The following is a 19,551-nucleotide window of genomic DNA, read 5'->3' on the forward strand; positions in this document are numbered from 1 at the left end:
TTGATTGTTCCTGTTTTGTGAGTAAAAACTGTGGAATGTGCTTGTAAGATCTCAAAAACGTCCTGCCTATCAGTGTCATTACAATTCTCAACTATTTGGATTTTATTCTGAATTAACTCATTACTTTCAAATATGTCGTCGATATCATCCCTTGCAGAGTGATTGTTAGTGTCTAGTTCCGTAGAAAATTCCGAACTGTTGTCTAACAGAAGGTAAAGCCGATTAATTTCCTCGTCATTGTTTGAGAGCCAATCTTCAAATTTCAAAGCTATTGACTTACCTTCTTTCTATAAACTTATTTCAGCTTCGTGAAAGTTTAAGATTGCTTTGTATTCATTCAAGAAGTCTACTCCGAATATAATTTCTGTCGACAATAATGGAACAATAAGAAAGTTCATAGAGAAACTGTGGCTTTCACAAAAGAATTCTAAGTTGGTTTGTTAGCGTACATCTACACTTTTTCCAACGATTGCACCTTGTGATTTAATCTTAGGTAACGGGAGTGTGGGGCAATGGTTCGATTTGTTGCATTTGCTAAAGGCTGTTTCACTAATTACTGAAATGGGACTGCCAGAGTCAAGTACTGCCGTAAATTTTACGTCATTTACAGTAATGTGAATCACAGGATATACAATATTGTTATGTTTTACGTCGTGTTCCTGGAGTAAGATGTCCCTAATGTCTTCCATTTTTACGTAGTTACTAGCTACGGCAGCTGCGTCGTCAGCTTCAGAAGTACGTTTTGTGGCTGCCAGCGGTATGAGTCATTGCCTATTGTCTCTTTGTTGGCGCGCGTCGCTATTGGGATTTGGAGACCTAACTTCTACAAATTCACCTTTTCGAGAGGGCCCCGCCCTGTTTGAATCCCGCTAGTTCTGATGCAATTCAGGTCTGTCGTTACGATCATATCGTCATGTCGGTAGGTTCCATAGTTTCTTTCTTGTCGGTCACGTGGTGGAGAATTTCTCCCTGAATCGTAACTGCACACTGGACCGTTGCGTCTAAAGTTATTCTGTCTCCCTTGATAATAGTTATTTTGGTTCCCATATTGTCTGTTTCTCTGATTGTCTCTGTGATAGTCACTACCGCGGAGAGGTGATCTTTCCCTGTAATTATTACTACTCTGCCAACGGTTGTCATACGGGTGGTGTCTGTTTTGGTCACGATTTGTGTTGTGAGAATAGCCTTGTCGTGTCCAGTTATTATTTCTTTAATCGCGGAATTGTGACAGATGTGACCTGTAATTGTTGTGTTCCTGTTTTCGCCTTCCGCGACTGTCAGTGTCAATTTCCAATTCTTGTAAGAGTCCCTGAAAAACTTCAATGTCGTCTTTGCAACGTCCTGCCAAAATAATATGTCGTAAATTTGCGGAGCTGTATGGGTTTGACAGGTACTGATTCCTGTGCAACATGTCTTCAAAATATTTCACAAGACTGGAAAATTCAGATTGTTCGAAATGTTTCATCATTATGATGCTATGTTTTACTTGGTCTTGTGTAGCTTGAGCCAAATATGCTGAGAAGAAGGCATGATAAAATTCTCCTTCACTGTGGCAATCGTGAATGACCGATTGCATTCTTACAGCTGTTTAATTCTCTAAATAGCCACACATAAATTATAATCTGTGCTCTAATGACCGGTTGTGGGGGAAACAATGAGAGAATTGTTGAAGCCACGCTTGTGGATGAATGTCGTTGCCAGAATTCTTAAATGTTTTGAATTTGCGTGTAGTAATGAACAGCTTATAGTCAAAATCATCATGTCGGCGAGTACATGTCGGTCATTGTTACGTCGTTTCGGCGGTTCTGTCTCGAAATTCGGTGCACCTTGCCAATTTCTTTCATAAATTCCGCAATGCGCTGTGTTATTATTTAGTGGCTGTTCCGCATTTATACGTCCCTCTTTCCGTATATGAGCGCGAGTGTCCTCTAAAATACGTAATTCTTGTATTACCTGTGTCAACTGATCTTGTGCTTCCCGGATTTCTCTTTGGTGTTGCGTATTAATTTGATTCTGATTTTGTTTGAACTTCCTAATTTGTTCGCACTCTTTTGTGTCATTAAAGACTACCGGTTTTGTGTCATTCAGATTATCATCTACCTTCGTAGATAAATTATTTAGCTGATCCAAAAGTTCAACTACTTTCTCTGATAATGAACTAATTTCCTCCATGTGTCTTTCTGAACCAATTTTCAGAGTATCTACTGTGTCCTGAGTTTTTGCAAGTTGCGTAACCAAATCGGTAGATGCAACTGAGTCAAGGTGTGATTTTCATGAACAGTAGTTTGCAGTTCCTTTATGGCTGCTTCGTGCTTCTGCAATGCATTTTCATGACGCGATAAAATAGGTTGGAAATGCTCACAAATTTGTGTTTTTACGTCATTACAGACTTTTTGACATTTCGCTTCGATTTTATGTAAGTCAGTAGTTTAATCTTCGCGTGTTTGTTCAAGTGTGGTGTCTAACTTCCGAAGCTTTTGTTCCATTGTGTCTAACCTTTGAAGCTTTTGCTGTGTTTGTCTCTGATTTTGTTCCATTGTGTCTAACTTTTGAAGCTTTTGCTATGTTTGTCTCTGACTTTGTTCCATTGTGTCTAACTTTTGAAGATTTAGTTCCATTGTGTCTAACTGTTGCTGTGTTTGTCTCTGATTTTGTTTCATTTGCTGCATTAATTGCAATAATAATGTATTAGTGTCTGGAATCTGTTCCTCTATGCTTTTCGGCAATATTCACATTTTGAGGAGCAGAAAATGTGTCTTGACTTATTTGAGAAAACGGTGAGGACCCAAAACCTGAGTCTACAGTATTTGCAATATTGTGTTCTGTCATTTCGGATTCCTGAGGTGAGCTGTTGCCGACCGATCGATCGATAATGCTTCCCTGATCACTACTTATTTCACTGTCTAAACCATTATTTGGCGCCCGCTCCATTTCCCTATGCACAATTACCAAATTACCACTTTGAATGTCTGTTAATTCATTACACAGTGGTGCTGATAGGCTATGCTCGTCGTCACTATTATTTCTCAGTTTACTTTGGAGCCTAGTGTTACGTTTTTCACACGCCATTATTGTCACAATATGTCACACGATAACACAGAAAAGCACAATTTGAAGAGCAAAAATAAGAGAAAACTTAAACATGGCACTGACAATAATATCTAGTTAATTGAATGCGCAGCTGCGAAATACTTGGTGCCAATCTACATGCATGCCACAAGTGTTGTACTGTACAACTATGAAAAACTACAACCACAAAGGAAATTCTCTCTATAATTACGCGCTAGCAATAAACAATAGCTACACTAATTCACTTTTATATTTACAGGATTTTGTTTCTACACGTGTGTAACGCCAATTCTTGACCTGTGAAATTTTTATATGAGACTGTCACTGTAGCGGAAACTGATGTCATAAATATCAATCTGTACATCGAGGAAGCAATGATGGAAATAAAAGAAAAGTTCAGGAGTGGAATTAAAATACAAGGTGAAAGGATATCAATGATACGATTGGCTGATGACATTGCTATCCTGAGTGAAAGTGAAGAAGGATTAAATGATCTGCTGAATGGAATGAACAGTCTAATGAGTACACAGTATGGTTTGAGAGTAAATCGGAGAAAGACGAAGGTAATGAGAAGTAGTAGAAATGAGAACAGTGAGAAACTTAACATCAGGATTCATGGTCACGAAGTCAGTGAAGTTAAGGAATTCTACTACCTAGGCAGTAACATAAACAATGACGGACAGAGCAAGGAGGACATCAAAAGCAGACTCGCTATGGCGAAAAAGGCATATCTGGCCAAGAGAAGTTTACTAATATCAAATACCGTCCTTAATTTGAGGAAGAAATTTCTGAAGATGTACGTCTGGAGTACAGCATTGTATGGTAGTGAAACATGGACTGTGGGAAAACCGGAACAGAAGAGAATCGAAGCATTTGAGATGTGGTGCTATAGACGAATGTTGAAAATTAGGTGGACTGATAAGGTAAGGAATGAGGAGGTTCTACGCAGAATCGGAGAGGAAAGGAATATGCGGAAAACACTGATAAGGAGAAGGGATAGGTCATCTGCTAAGACATGAGGGAATGACTTCCATGGTACTAGAGGGAGCTGTAGAGGGCAAAAACTGTAGAGGAAGACAGAGATTGGAATACATCAAGCAAATAATTGAGGATGTAGGTTGCAAGTGCTACTCTGAGATGTAGAGGTTAGCATAGGAAAGGAATTTTCAAAAAAAAAAAAATTATTTTGGTAAGGAAGGTAGGTCACCTTGACGTAATGCGTTTTGGGCGCCCAGTTGAGAGATAGTCGTCTGACAAAAGAAAGCCATTAGTGTGTGTCTTTCAGAGGCACAGGTGCAGGAAAAAAAGAGGCCATTATCCTCACTATTGACATTTCTTTGTAGAAAGCATCGGAAATACGACACGCTCAAACATTAAAACATATGTTTACACTGTAGAGCTCTTAATTTATGACATTTACTCAAATGCCTAATGAAATGATGAGAAACATTTTTACATCTATTGTCTTGCTAGTTGAAAGATTGTTTACTGAATTGTGAAATGCCATATGGCTAAAGAATGACGTTTCACGCCTTGCTTTGCCTATTTTGTTTAATATCTAGTTTCTAGCTGCACTGCAGCATTGGTTAAAATAAAATTTTATAGATGTACTAATATAAATATTTTATGCCTACAGATCCAGTAAATAATAACTTTATGATGTACTTAAAGAAACAAAGGTGCATAAAAAGACATTTCCCTTCGCAGGAAATGGATACAGAATTTTCTTTTCAAGTACTTGGTAATTTCTTTTGTAGAATAAGTTGTGGTGCACCACTTTAATTATATAGACATTAAGTTGTGAATTTACATTTCCCTTATCTGCACTGTTGTCTTTAGTGTACTATTTTTTCTGCTTGTGGATTTGTCATGTTTAGATATAAGTTATTACATTTACAGCTGCTTGCTTTGCCAATTTGCATTTCTTTGTCATTGCTGTTTGTGTTAACTGTTTTATGCTGCTGAATTGCGTCGTCCCTTAGTTTAGCATCTGACCTCAGTAGATTTAAGTTAGCTTAAGAGGGGGTAGACTATATAAGAAACTAAGTATGATGGATTGGAAGAAATGCATTGAGAAGTTATAAGAAAATGGTTCGTCCAAAAAAGTGGTGTACAGTGGAGAAAAACTATTTTTGAAAGAGGATGTGAACAGAATACAGAAAGCATCCTTGGATAGGATTTTTTTCTGGCTGGAGCAAATGTCTAAATAAGAGGGACGACCTATGGAATGAAGTTTTGGGTTGGACTCCAGTACCAAATGTTACACTGAAAACAGACCCTGTCCCTTCCTTTTGTTGTTATCCCACTATGTGTTTGTGTACCTTTGTGTATTTGTTTTCTTCCTGTCTCTGTGTACTGTTTCATAGAATTTTTCCCTCTTCTAATACTAAGCTACATTCACTATGATGAGGAATACTGTTATCCTCAAATATAATTAGCATTAATAATTTGTTATTTACTTTGTGTAGATGTTTATTTATTCTGTTTTGTTTTAATGCTCATGTGTGAAGTTGATGTTTCTTAAGTTATTCTGATCTTTTATGTATTTACTTATGTCATAATTCCTGTAACACTGATGTATCTGTTTATTTCTATTCTTTTGTAAAGCCCCTACTACTACAAACGTTATCTGTATTGCTATGTTCTTTAATGATTTATTTTGTACCTTTGTTATTGTATTCTTATGTTATAAAATTGTAATTGACACCAGTTCATCAAATTAATTAACTTGTAAGTTACATTTCACTGCACACGTTTCTGTTGGTCATAGTATATGCACAATATGTGAAAAAAAAGGACTGTTAGTGTTCGGACGTGTGTTAATAATTCAGCAAGGGACTGGTTAACAGCATTGCTGGTTCTAAGGACAATTCCAGAAACTTTGTGAGTGCACAAGTGGTGGTTTATGGACTTTATATATTCTCCGCAAGGCTCTTCGATGGTGATCGTGCACCTGCACAGTCGCAATGGATGGCTGCTGGCCACCTCTACAAGGACAATAGTGGGTCTGCATCTTTGATGGCCCACCAATACCATTATTTCTACAATGACTGCACTGAGTCTGCAACTCTGGTGGCCCACCAATACCGTAATTTCTACCAGGACTACAGTGGGTCGACTCTGTGATGACCTACCTAACAATATTCTTCAAAACTTCGACTGACTCTGCGTTTGGTTTGCTCTGTTGTGGCCCATTACCTGTCTGCATGTCAAGAGTCAGCCCCATCTTTCTGTTGGAAAGACAACACTACATTTTCAAGATTGCATGGAAATCCACTACTTCCGTATGCATTTTCTTTTACTGCTCAGACTTTGAAAGAAAAAAACACTGCAATTTTACTGTGATGGATGATCAGGAGTGTCTTTATGGACGGTGAGAAAGTTTTAGCTTTTGACCAACATTGTATCTGTTGTGTCTAGACAAGACAGCCTAGACACAATGAGAGGAAGCCGAAAGGCACGCGCTAAGCCAAAGCAGGATGGCGTGAGGTCTGAAACAGGATACGTAATGAATGCTATAAAGAAAAGTACGTAGCTTCTGGAATACTTAACTTTAATCCATCCTTTTTGGTACATCTGGAGATTGTGGCGATACAAGTGAGACTCTTTAGATACATGCAATGTTACTAATGGCGCCTTGCTAGGTCGTAGCCATTGACTTAGCTGAAGGCTATTCTAACTATCTGCTCTGCAAATGAGCGAGGCTTCGTCAGTGTGCATCGCTAGCTACGTGGTCCGTACAACTGGGGCGAGTGCTAGTCCGTATCTCGAGACCTGCCTTGTGGTGGCGCTAGGTCTGCGATCACACAGTGGCGACACGCGGGTCCGACATGTACTAATGGACCGTGGCCGATTTAAAACTACCACCTAACAAGTGTGGTGTCTGGCGGTGACGCCACAGTATCAATAAGTGTGTTCATTTGATTTCTTTGTTATTGTAATTACGAAAATTTTTTTCAAATCTGTATTGGCCACTGCCCAAAACAATTTGTAAAATTATTTGTGGGGAGCATGGGGGCTATGTAAGTAGACTCTTTAGGTTTTCTTATTGGTAACGCCACGTAGCGCTCTGTATAAAAATAACTGGCTGTGCTGTGTGCAGTCTGTGGCTAGTTTGCATTGTTGTCTGCCATTGTAGTGTTGGGCAGCTGGATGTTAACAGCGTGTAGTGTTGTGCAGTTGGAGGCGAGCCGCCAGCAGTGGTGGATGTGGGGAAGTGAGATCGCGGATTTCTGAGAATGGTGTGTCCATCAGAAACAGTACATTTCTGAGAATGGATGTCATGAACTGCTATAAACATTATGACTATTAAGGTAAATACATTGTTTGTTCTCTATTAAAATCTTTCATTTGCTAACTATGCCTATCAGTAGTTAGTGCCTGCCGTAGTTTGAATCTTTCATTTAGCTGGCAGCAGTGGCGCTCGCTGTATTGCAGTAGTTCGAGTAACGAAGATTTTTGTGAGGTAAGTGATTTGGGAAACGTATAGGTTAATGTTAGTCAGGGCCATTCTTTTGTAGGGATTATTGAAAGTCAGATTGCGTTGCGCCAAAAATATTGTGTGTCAGTTTAAGCACAGTCTTGTCTAATTATTCTAAGGGGACGTTTCAACCGGAGTTCGATGAGTATATCTCTAACGCGTTCGCGGCTACGAAGTGATCACTTTGTGAACCACGATATTCCTTGTGGGACTATGTCTCCTTCGTTTATCAATCCTTTGCGGCTGCTAGACCAGGCTGGAAAGAAACAATCAGGTAATTTTCGATATGGGCTCTTTGGCTCAAATGGCTCTGAGCACTATGGGACTCAACTGCTGAGGTCATTAGTCCCCTAGAACGTAGAACTAGTTAAACCTAACTAACCTAAGGACATCACAAACATCCATGCCCGAGGCAGGATTCGAACCTGCGACCGTAGCGGTCTTGCGGTTCCAGACTGCAGCGCCTTTAACCGCGCGGCCACTTCGGCCGGCTGGGCTCTTTGAAAACTATTTTCATTTTCGGTTAATTACATCTTATCAGGATTGTTGAACTTTTTGCAGTACGACAGTTTTATGTGATCGTGGCACCTAAAAATGTTCCAGGCACGTGCTTGTTGATTCTTAATGGATGTGATTATCTTCAGTGACTGACCAGCAGTCGTCGTTAATAAGTAATGCTATGCCTCTCTGGTTGATTGTTTATGCACTTTATTTAATGCTTTTGACATCCAATTGTCAGTCCCTGCACCGAACGTAGATCCCCACTAGATACTCCGGCATATCGAATCAGTTTTCTGGCGTCGCGACCTCTCTATATACAAATAACTGAATATGCCATCGGCCTCGCGCAGCATCAGATGCTATCCACGGTATCTTTTATTCATAAAGAGAAGAGAACTGTCTCAACAACACTACCTTAGGAAACTCTGGAAAGTGCATTTACATCTACTTCTACATGGCGACTCTGCAATTCACATCCAAACGTTTGCCAGAGGGTGCGCAATACCAGTCTCCGACTATTTCTCGCCCATTCTATCCTCGAACAGCACGTGTTATAAACGAACACCGACATCTTTCGGACAAGCTCTGATTTCGCTTATTTTATTACGATTATTACTTCTCCCTATAAAGGTGGCCGTCAGCAAAATATTTTGACGTTCGGATGAGAAAGATGGTGATAAAAATTTTGTGATAGGTCCTCGCCGCAACGAAAAGCACCTTTGTTGTAGAGATTACTATTTCTGCTCGCCTTCCATGTCTGCAACTACCTTTCTCACTCTCTCTCTCTCTCCTGTTTCGTGATAACATAGATGTAGTTGTCCTTAGAACATTTTTGATGCCTCCGTCAAGCCTGTAGATGAGGATCCCATACCGCAAAGCAATATCACAGGACGAGCAAACATAGTGCGGCTGTCTCATTTCTTGCATCTCCTAAGCGTTATCCCAACAAAACGCAGTCTTCGCTTCACCTTTCTTACAACATCTCCTATGTGGTGGCTCCAGTTTTAGATGTTCGTAATTGTAATTCCTAGTTGAACCGACAACAATTATATTTCCGTGATTTATTGTGTAACCAAAACTGAACGGATTCCTTACTGTACTCATGTGTATGGCCTCACATCTTTGATCATTTTGAGTCAATAACCACTTCTTGCACAATACAGACCTCTTGCCTAAACGATTTTCCAAGTCGTTTAGTTCTCCTGATGATTTTCAAAAATTGTTCAAATTGCTCTGAGCACTATGGGACTTAACTGCTGAGGTCATCAGTCCCCTAGAACTTCGAACTACTTAAACCTAACTAACCTGAGGACATCACAAACATCCATGTCAGAGGCAGGATTCTAACCTGCGACCGTAGGTGTCGCGTGGTTCCAGACTTTAACGCCTAGAACCGCTCGGCCACTTCGGCCGGCTCTGATGATTTTTCTAGGGTCTAAACGACAGTATCATCTGCAAATAAACTAAGATGGCTCAAATTTTCTCCCAAATCGCTTAAATCCACCAAAAAGACAAATGCGACACCCTCAAGGACTGTGTTCAGTTGTACAAGGAAACAATGTGAAGGGCAACAGACAGCTTCGATAGTTCTAGATTTCCGGAAAGCATTTGACACGGTGGCCCATTCCAGTCCATTAACGAACGTATGAGCATATGTGAGTGGCACGAAGAAGTCTTAAGTAATGGAACCCAGTATGTTGTCTTCGACGGCGAGTGTTCATCCGAGACGGGGGTATCGCCAGGAGTGCCCCAGAGAAGTGTAATAGGACCGCTGTTATCCTCTATGTACATAAACGATTTGTCAGACAGGACAAGCAGCAATCTGCGATTGTTTGCTGATGATGCCGTGGTGTATGGTAAGGTGTCGAAGTTGAATGACTGTAGGAAGATACAAGATGATGTAGACAAAATTTCCAGTTGGAGGAATGAATGGCAGCTAGCCCTAAAAGTGGAAAAATGTAAGTCGATATGGATGACGGGGAAGATCAAACCTGTAACATTAGATCACAGTATTACTAGTGTACTGCTTGACACAGGCACGTAGTTTAAATACGTGGGCGTAACGTTGCAAAACGATATGAGGTGGAACGAGCAGGCCGGCCGTTTTGGCCGTGCGGTTCTAGGCGCGTCAGTCTGGAACCGCGTGATCGCTACGGACGCAGGTTCGAATCCTGCCTCGGGCGTGGATGTGTGTGGTGTCCTTAGGTTAGTTATGTTTAAGTAGTTCTAAGTTGTAGTGGACTGATGACCACCGATGTTAAGTCCCATAGTACTCAGAGCCATTTGAACCATTTTGGAACGAGCATATGAAAGCTATGGCAGGAAAGGCAAATGGTTGACTTCGGTTTATTTGGAGAATTTTAGGAAACAGTGGCACACGTGTAAAGCAGATAGCATATAGGACGGTGGTGCGAGCTGGTCTTGAGTTCTGCTCCAATGTTTGGGATCCATAAGAGGTTGGATTGAAGGGTGACATCAAGAGGCGGGCTGCTACATTTGTTACCGATAAGGTCGTACAACACGTAAGTGTTTCGGGCATGACTCGCGAACTCAAACGGAAATATCTCGAGGGAAGGTGATGTTATTTTCAGTAACACTAATGTGAAAATATAGATACCAGGCATTTGAAGCCGATTGCCGAACGGTTCTACTACCGCCAACATACATAGCGCGTTTGTGTTTCACTAGGAACTACGAATTGTTTCATTTCTGACTCTAAATCACGAATGCAGCGAAACAACGATATATCATTAGAAACCGTTTCTGAGGAACGGTGTCAAAAGCTTTCTCGATATCTAGAAATATGGATTCAATCTGAGATCCCCTGTCGATTTTTTTCCTTTATGTACTTCGATTCACCCCCAGGTGGGGCGGGGGGGGGGGGGGGGGGGGAAGACTGACTGGCAGCAGCGTAATACGCCGCCCTGTAGCCTACAGATAAAGTTTAAAAACATAATGAGGAGATATAACAATAAACGCAGGTGATAAAACGGTGACTGCTGAAAACGACCATGGTGAAAATTTCCAAAGAAAATATAAAAAACAGAGGGTGAGCGATGCTGATTAAAACACATAGCAATTAGAGAGGCACAATTAAAAAAACACGGCGACTGTCTGGTTTCTGATCACATCACTTAAAAAGGGGAACGCAAAACACAAGACACTCAAGGAAAACACTGGATTATAGAGTACAAATGCAGATGGGTGGGGGGGGGGGGGGGAGGGAGTAAGGAGGACACAGACAGATGAGGAGGAAAAACGGGGAGGGTAGGAAAAGCAAAAAAGAGAGGAGGGAGCAGATGGATGGAGAGGGCACAGAAAAAAGGAGAGGAAGGGCAGGGGAGGGGAAAGAAAAAGGAAATAGGGGAGAGAAAGGAGGGTAGGTGGGGAAAATACAGGATGGAAGTGGGGGAGAGGGAGGAGGAGGTGAGAGTTGATAGGAGGGATAAATGTAGGGAGAGAGGGCATCATACAGGATGGGGAGTTGACGGAAGCCACCTAGGGAAAGGAGACGAAGATTGCAAAAACAGACATAATGTCTGATAGGATAGCAGCAATCAGTGATTTTACAGTGTTAATTATAATCCGTCTTGATTGCAAAATTTTTATTCATATGACCGGTTTCGCTTCATCAAGAACCATCTTCAGATCTGATATGTCGGTTACAGGAGTAACATGTCTAAATCCAGAAACTTTCGCATGCTGCATGTGAAAGTTGCTGGATTTAGATGGGTTACTCCTGTAACCGAAACATCAGATCTGAAGATGGTTCTTGATGAACCGAAACCGGTCACATGAATAAAAATTTTGCAATCAAGACGGATTATAAGTAACACTGTGAGATGAAGATTGTAGAGGTGGAGGGTAGGGGGAAACTTCGGTGAAGACGCGGTAGGGCGTAGAGGTTGGAGAGGAGTGGAGCAACCAGGAGATGGGGGGAGTGGATAAAGTCAGCGGGAGGTGTAGAGGACTCGGACAAGTTCGAGGAAAAGGAGCAGATGTGGGACAGGAATCAGGTCATAGAGGATCCGCGTGAGGAACGGGAGGCATATACGGAAAGCGAGGCAGTTTCATGGCACTCGAGGATCTTGAGGCACTTCTAGAATTTGGGGAGGGGGGCGGCCCTGTCGATAGCGCTAATTAGTTCATGTGAATAAAGAGCTAGCTGTGTTTCGCAAGAGCGATATTTGTGTTTCGTGGTGGCTACGTGTCAGTCAATGGTTTTTCCTCACAGTATAATGGTCTAACTCAGCATATATTCTTTAATGTTACAGCAAATTGATGTCTGTCCCCACAGTCCATAGTTCAGTGTACTACTTAAATTCCCTTTCTTCTGTGTTCGTGTATTCGTGTGACCTGTGCATCTCTACAGTCCTTAGGTATGGATTTCTTTGCCCAGAGGGCGCCCACGGTGGCTCCTAGCCGGGCGTGTGGGCAGTGTTCTCCCGTAGTTAGTGGTACAGCAGGAAGAGGTGCCTAAGGATTGGTGCTGCAAACCGCCGTTTGTGCCATTGTTCCACTATACGAGACGCTATGGGACTGCAGGCTGCTTGTTTATGTCTCTCCTTTAATACCCGGTGAGGAGCTTCAAGTTGTTGCTTACATTTAGCAGTGCAGCAGCGCTATTGGAGCTGCAGTTACGACACGTTATATCAGCCGAGTGTCTTGCTAGGTACGTTAACTTGGGACGCCAAATTACAGGAAGACCTGCAGCGCACTGACGATTTGTGCAGTAACTGGCAGTTGATACTAAACGTAAATGCCTGTAACGTGTTGATCGTAAATACGAGAAGGAAACTACATCTGTGCGATTACACTACTGGTGACAAATACCTGTAAACAGTAACTATCTCAAAATACCCAACAGTAACCATTTGGATCGATCTAAAGTGGAATGACAATGTATAACTAACTATGGGAAAATTCGATGGCAGGCCGAGAATAGTTGGAGGAATCGGAAATATAATTAACCAAGAAAAGAAGCGACTTACAAAATATTTAATCGACCGTTTCACAAGTTGTGTTGATCAGCGAGGTAGTTATGGAGATGCTCAACAAATACAAGTGGCAGACGCTACAAGAGGGGCGTTTCGCACCACGGGGAATTACTGCACAATATTCGAGAAAGTATCTTCCTGGACAAATGGGGCCACATACTGCTCTCTCCCAAATACATCTCACTAAATGACCACAAACAGAAAATGCGAGAAACTGGAAGTAATCCGGAGGCTTACCAGACATCAAGCTGCCTGTGGACTGTAGATGTGAATGTAGACTTTTCTTAAATATGGCAATGAATTATTTCCGTTCGTCTATAGCTTAGAACTCTTGGGATGTGTAGCGAATACAATGAAAGCAAAATTTTCATAATTTTGTGTAAGTTGCCGGATGAGTTGCTAGTGTAATGAACACGAAACGACCGACCATATAAGTCCCATTAACCTGTACACACAGTTGCATTGTAATACAAAACTATTACTCACCTCTACATGCGCACCAAGTGTGTCGTCGCACCGGGTAGTGCAGCGGAACACACTACTGTGATTTACAGACGCGTGCGAGGCCAATTCTGTGGAAGCTCTTTTCATAACACAGGATGGATAAAATGAAAATGTCCTATAAAATATTTCATGCACCTTAATAAAGGCAACCCAGTATACTTTATTCGCACACGGGGAAAATGATGAAAGCTGGGTAGACTATTTTTACGTGCATGAAAATTTTATAGGCCAGCGTCGTGTAACGTACCCTGCAAACGGTATATACCGCAAAACTCTGTTAACTAGGAGGAAGGCAGCGCAATGCTGTTTACGAGGGGGAAACCCAATAAGAGTGTAAAAGATGTTACATATATGAGGTGCATTCAAGTTCTAAGGCCTCCGTTTTTTTTTCTCCGGACTGGAAAGAGATAGAAACATGCACATTGTTTTAAAATGAGGCCGCGTTCATTGTCAATACGTCCCAGAGATGGCAGCACCGTACGGCAGATGGAATTTTACCGCCAGCGGCGAGAATGAGAACTGTTTTATATACTTAAAATGGCGACGTTTTCCTTACTTGAACAGCGTGCAATCATTCGTTTTCTGAATTTGCGTGGTGTGAAACCAATTGAAATTCATCGACAGTTGAAGGAGACATGTGGTGATAGAGTTATGGGTCGAAAGTGCGTTCGTGCGTGCGACAGTTTAATGAAGGCAGAACATCGTGTGACAACAAACCGAAACAACCTCGGGCTCGCACAAGACGGTCTGACGACATGATCGAGAAAGTGGAGAGAATTGTTTTGGGGGATCGCCGAATGACTGTTGTACAGATCGCCTCCAGAGTTGGCATTTCTGTGGGTTCTTAGCACACAATCCTGCATGAAGACCTGAAAATGCGAAAAGTGTCATCCAGGTGGGTGCCACGAATGCTGACGGACGACCACATGGCTGCCCGTGTGGCATGTTGCCAGGCAATGTTGATGCGCAACGACAGCATGAATGGGACTTTATTTTCGTCGGTTGTGACAATGGATGAGACGTGGATGACATTTTTCAATCCAGAAACAAAACGCCAGTCAGCTCAATGGAAGCACCCAGATTCACCGCCACCAAAAAAATTTCGGGTAACCGCCAGTACTGAAAAAATTATGGTGTCCATGTTCTGGGACAGCGAGGGCGTAATCCTTACCCATTGCGTTCCAAATGGCACTACGGTAACAGGTGCATCCTACGAAAATGTTTTGAAGAACAAATTCCTTCCTGCACTGCAACAGAAACGTCCGGGAAGGGCTGTGCGTGTGCTGTTTCACCAAGACCGCACATCGAGCTAACGTTAGGCAACAGTTTCTTCGTGATAACAACTTTGAAGTGATTCCTCATGCTCCCTACTCACCTGATCTGGCTCCTAGTGACTTTTGGCTTTTTCCAACAATGAAAGACACTCTCCGTGGCCGCACATTCACCAGCCGTGCTGCTATTGCCTCAGCGATTTTCCATTGGTCAAAACAGACTCCTAAAGAAGCCTTCGCCGCTGCCATGGAATCATGGCGTCAGCGTTGTGAAAAATGTGTGCGTCTGCAGGGCGATTACGTCGGGAAGTAACGCCAGTTTCATCGATTTCGGGTGAGTAATTAATTAGAAAAAAAATCGGAGGCCTTAGAACTTGAATGCACCTCGTACAGAGTAAACTCGATGAGAAAAGTCACGTCGCGCATATTGAAAATAAATTGAGAAAGACTGGGAGCCAGGCACAGGACGACACTGGCTGAGTGGTATTTCGCACTGTGAGGATTAAATTTAAACTGGAGAACTTTCTACCCTATAGCGATGTGAGCCACATTCTTACGGGATGCCGGCTATTCCCCATGTATCTCAAAAAATAGAACGATTACTTAGCGGTAACGGTGACTATTGGAAATTAGAACGCCGGACTACATTGATTGGCGTTTTATTCCCTTCAAAGACGTCGCATATCACGAAATACGATACGGCTGCACTAACGGATGGAACAACGGACACCATCGTGTGGGGCAGAAATTTGTGGGAGGCGCTAAGCAAGGAAGCCGTGGAGGATAGATCTGGAAGCTTATCTTCAACGAAAAGAGTGTGCTGTCTCAGTCACTTTAAAGACCCAATTGCATAAAATGTAGAGAACAAACTTCGAAATGTCATAACAAATCGCTGCTACAAGAGCAAATGGTTTCTTATAATCATCTTGAGGCTGAGGGTCTTCTGTCCGTGTTTGCTTGCAATAGATTTGTTTTTGGAGAGCTTCCACCTTCAGCTAAATATTATGGGAAATAAAAGGAAAGATAAAAATTGTGTTCTGCTCAGGATGATCCCCCTCCAAAACAAATCTACGTATAATCTAGTACTATCATACAGGCAACCCATCAAGTTCAGATGATACTCCAGGACAATTCTGAAGTTCACTTTATGATTCCCGATCATATAACTCAATAACTGCCATTTGGTCATTTGTACATTGGTTGGAAGGAGGAGTCCAGATACTATAATTCCCAGTAAAACAGATAGTAAAATCTACATCCAGTATTTTGGACTCTCTACGTTAACTTCGTTTTCTACGATACGCTGATCCACTGTTGGTTGACTGATAGGTAGATTTCCTTTGCGTATCACCTATGGTCTAATGATATTTCTCCAGTTTAACTGATATACTTTGCTGTGGAATTCACGGCACGGTTTTCACGCTGCTCTTCTGGCTCTAGTTTTACCTTCTTTTGGCTACTTGTCTGTCAACGTACACCACACTTTCGGACTTGAGATGAATTTTTGACGATGGAAGCTCGGGTATTCTTCACTGTGATTCTTGTAGCAATGGTTAAGAAGCAATATTTTCATATCTTTTTAAAAATCCCACTTAACGTCTGCAGTCATTGATGATTTAGTGTCCGATGCGGATGACCTGTAGAGGTGATGCAGATGACCTTTAAGTTCATCTGTCTGTCATGTGTGACGCACCTTAAAAATCTTGCTCTACACTTGTTGTAAAATTTCCGATTTGCAATCTAGCACATCAAAATTCACTGATACAACTAAACTCCTATTTTGACATGATGTTCCGGAAGTGACAACTTGTATTCTGCTACTTGAGTAAGTGTTACGCTTTTGAAGGGACTTTACTAAGTGCTTCTGATTCTATTTCGGATAGCTGCCTCATTATGATATGTTTCACGTGCCCTCAGAGGAGGTTTACAGTGTTGAGACCCTAGTATCGAAAATGGTCTATTTTAACTTAATTCATACTTCCGTACATGTAACGATTACCGTTAATAACAAGTTTGCGTAAAGACAGCAGTTTTCTGCTCATTGTTTTCTCACGAAAGTCTCATTTACGCACTTTGTTATATCTTGGACAGACATCGTCACTGGTAAAAGAAGAAGCGTATCATTTTCGGGAAAGCATCTTACACAACGCTCTGAAACGGGCAGAGCTATGTCTTACATCGTATGGAAAGTAGTTGAGATTACCCGTCTACAATCAGTTTTACAATTCTTAGCGAAGGTCGTCTTTCGCAGGTATAATGTTCCTACCGCTGTGATTCTACAGGCAAGACTCATGACACACCTTCCACAATTATTCTGTTCTGCCAGTATGTCTCTCTTACTTTCCAAACATGTCAAAAGTTTCTCTGTATAATTTACATGAGAAATTCTCACGACAGAAAGTATATTACGAGGAAACGGATGAAAACAATCTAGCGATTGCCTCCTGAGGAAAACATTCCCTACGCAATACAGTGTGCCGTGTTTATAAATTTCATGGCAAACTGTGTGCCGCTTTGGGGGCTTCGAAACGGAAACCAGAATAGCATTTCTATAAAAGTCTGGCGTGTGAGATCGGGCCAAGGTTCTGCATGATAATGTGGCCTGCCTACTTCACTTGAAAACTTGTTCAGACCAAACAATTGAAAATACTGTCTCCACAATGGATGTGGGATGTTCTGACACTTTACACTACAGAAAGTCTGTAACGCTGATCATTTATGGACAAAAAGGTTTTGCATGCAACATCTGCGTGACCAGATGGCAACAGAGTGCGTGAAGTAGACCACATTAAAGTAAATAATCACTACCGAGTTGTATTCTGGTCGAAAAGCAGCAAATAAACATGCAGTGATATAATTTATTCAGTATCGCTGTTTACTTGGAGGTTATAAACGGAAAGTAACTGAAAACTTTCAACGAGCGGTCTGGGAAATGAGGGTCAACAGACGACTGAAGTACTTTTATTTGCGTCTCCTCCTAAACGAACTGCAACGCCCGTCGAAAAACGAGTCGATCTGGAAGAGAAATTTGTGCTTTTAAAAGGCTCGCTTATTAGTACAGTTTTTATGTAAATTGCTCTTGGAGCCAGCTTTCTGGCGCAAAAAAAAAGAAAAAAAGAAGCACATTCGCTGCGCTACCGCGGCCATGTAATTTAAAATGCAAGGCTCAACCACGAAATAGGGGACTACTACATTAATTCACCCAGCATTTAACTAAATGATGCTTTATCCAGTCCCAGAAAATTGCGTACCTACGTTTCATAGAATAAATTACCACACATAAATGCCATCTACCCATTTCAACGGTTTCCATCAACACTACACGTACATGGTGCTTTATATCCGTTTCAGGTAACTGGGACCAGATGATAACACTTAGTCGTGCGTACCAATGATAAAACGCAAACATTTAAACCGTAAGAATACCGTAACTGCTCAGTATTAGTTTTTAATAAAACGGGGAGCACCTTTCTATATAGTTGTCGGTCTCGCACCTTCTTTTACATCCACTTGCACCTCCTTTAATCCAACGCTAATCTGATGCCATCGGTCAACTATTCATCGTCTTCAGTCCTCATGCAGCTAAGCTCGCTCTGTCTGATTGCAGTATATACTTCGTATCATGTACTTTCAGGCAGTCACCTGGGTTTGTTTCTGGATGTTACCAGAACCTTGCAGCACCTATTTGGAGAAAACCCTTTTCATGTTGTTAGCACGTATTTGAGAAATAAGGATAAATTATGTATTTTAGTAATTTTTTTATTTAATGCGTTTAAGACATGCTGTAATACACTATGTGATCAAAAGTATCCGGATACCCCCAAAAACCTACGTTTTCCATAGTAGATGCATTGTGCTGCCACCTGCTGCCAGGTACTCCATATCAGCGACCTCAGTAGTCATTAGACATTGTGAGAGAGCAGAATGGGGCGCTCCTCGGAACTCACGGACTTCGAATGTGGTCAGGTGATAGGCTGTCACTTGTGTCATAGGTCTGTACGCGAGATTTCCACACTCCTAAACATCCCTAGGTCCACTGTTTCCGATGTGATAGTGAAGTCGACATGTGAAGGGACACGTAGAGCACAAAACCGTACAGGCCGACCTCATCTGCTGACTGATACAGACCACCGACTGTTGAAGAGCGTCGTAATGTGTAATAGTCAGACATCTATCCAGACCATCACACAGGAATTCCAAATTGCATCGGGGTCCACTCCAAGAACTATGAGATTTAGGCGGGAAGAGACGAAAAGTGGATTTCATGGTCGAGCGGCTGCTCATAAGCCACACATCGCCCCGGTAAATGCCAAACGACGCAAAGATTGGTGTAAGGAGCGTAAATATTGGGCGATTGAACAGTGGAAAATATTGTCTGGAGTCACGAATCACGGTACTCGATGTGGCGATCCGATGGCAAAGTGTGGGTATGGCGAATGCTCAGTGAACGCCATCAGCCAGCGTGTGTAGTGTCAACAGTAAAATTCAGAGCCGGTGGTGTTATGGTGTGGTCGGGTATTTCATGGAGGGGGCTGGCATCCCTTGTTGTTTTGCGTGGCACTATCACAGCACAGGCTTACATTGATGTTTTACGCCCCTTCTTGCTTCCCACTGTTGAAGAGAAATTCGGGGATGGCGATTTTATCTTTCAACACGATCTAGCACCTGTTCATAATGCGCGCCCTGTAATGGACTGGCCTGTAAAGAGTCCTGACCTGAATCCTATAGA

This window comes from Schistocerca americana, chromosome 5 (genome assembly GCF_021461395.2).
Source record: "Schistocerca americana isolate TAMUIC-IGC-003095 chromosome 5, iqSchAmer2.1, whole genome shotgun sequence".
In the NCBI taxonomy this organism is placed as follows: Eukaryota; Metazoa; Arthropoda; class Insecta; order Orthoptera; family Acrididae; genus Schistocerca; species Schistocerca americana.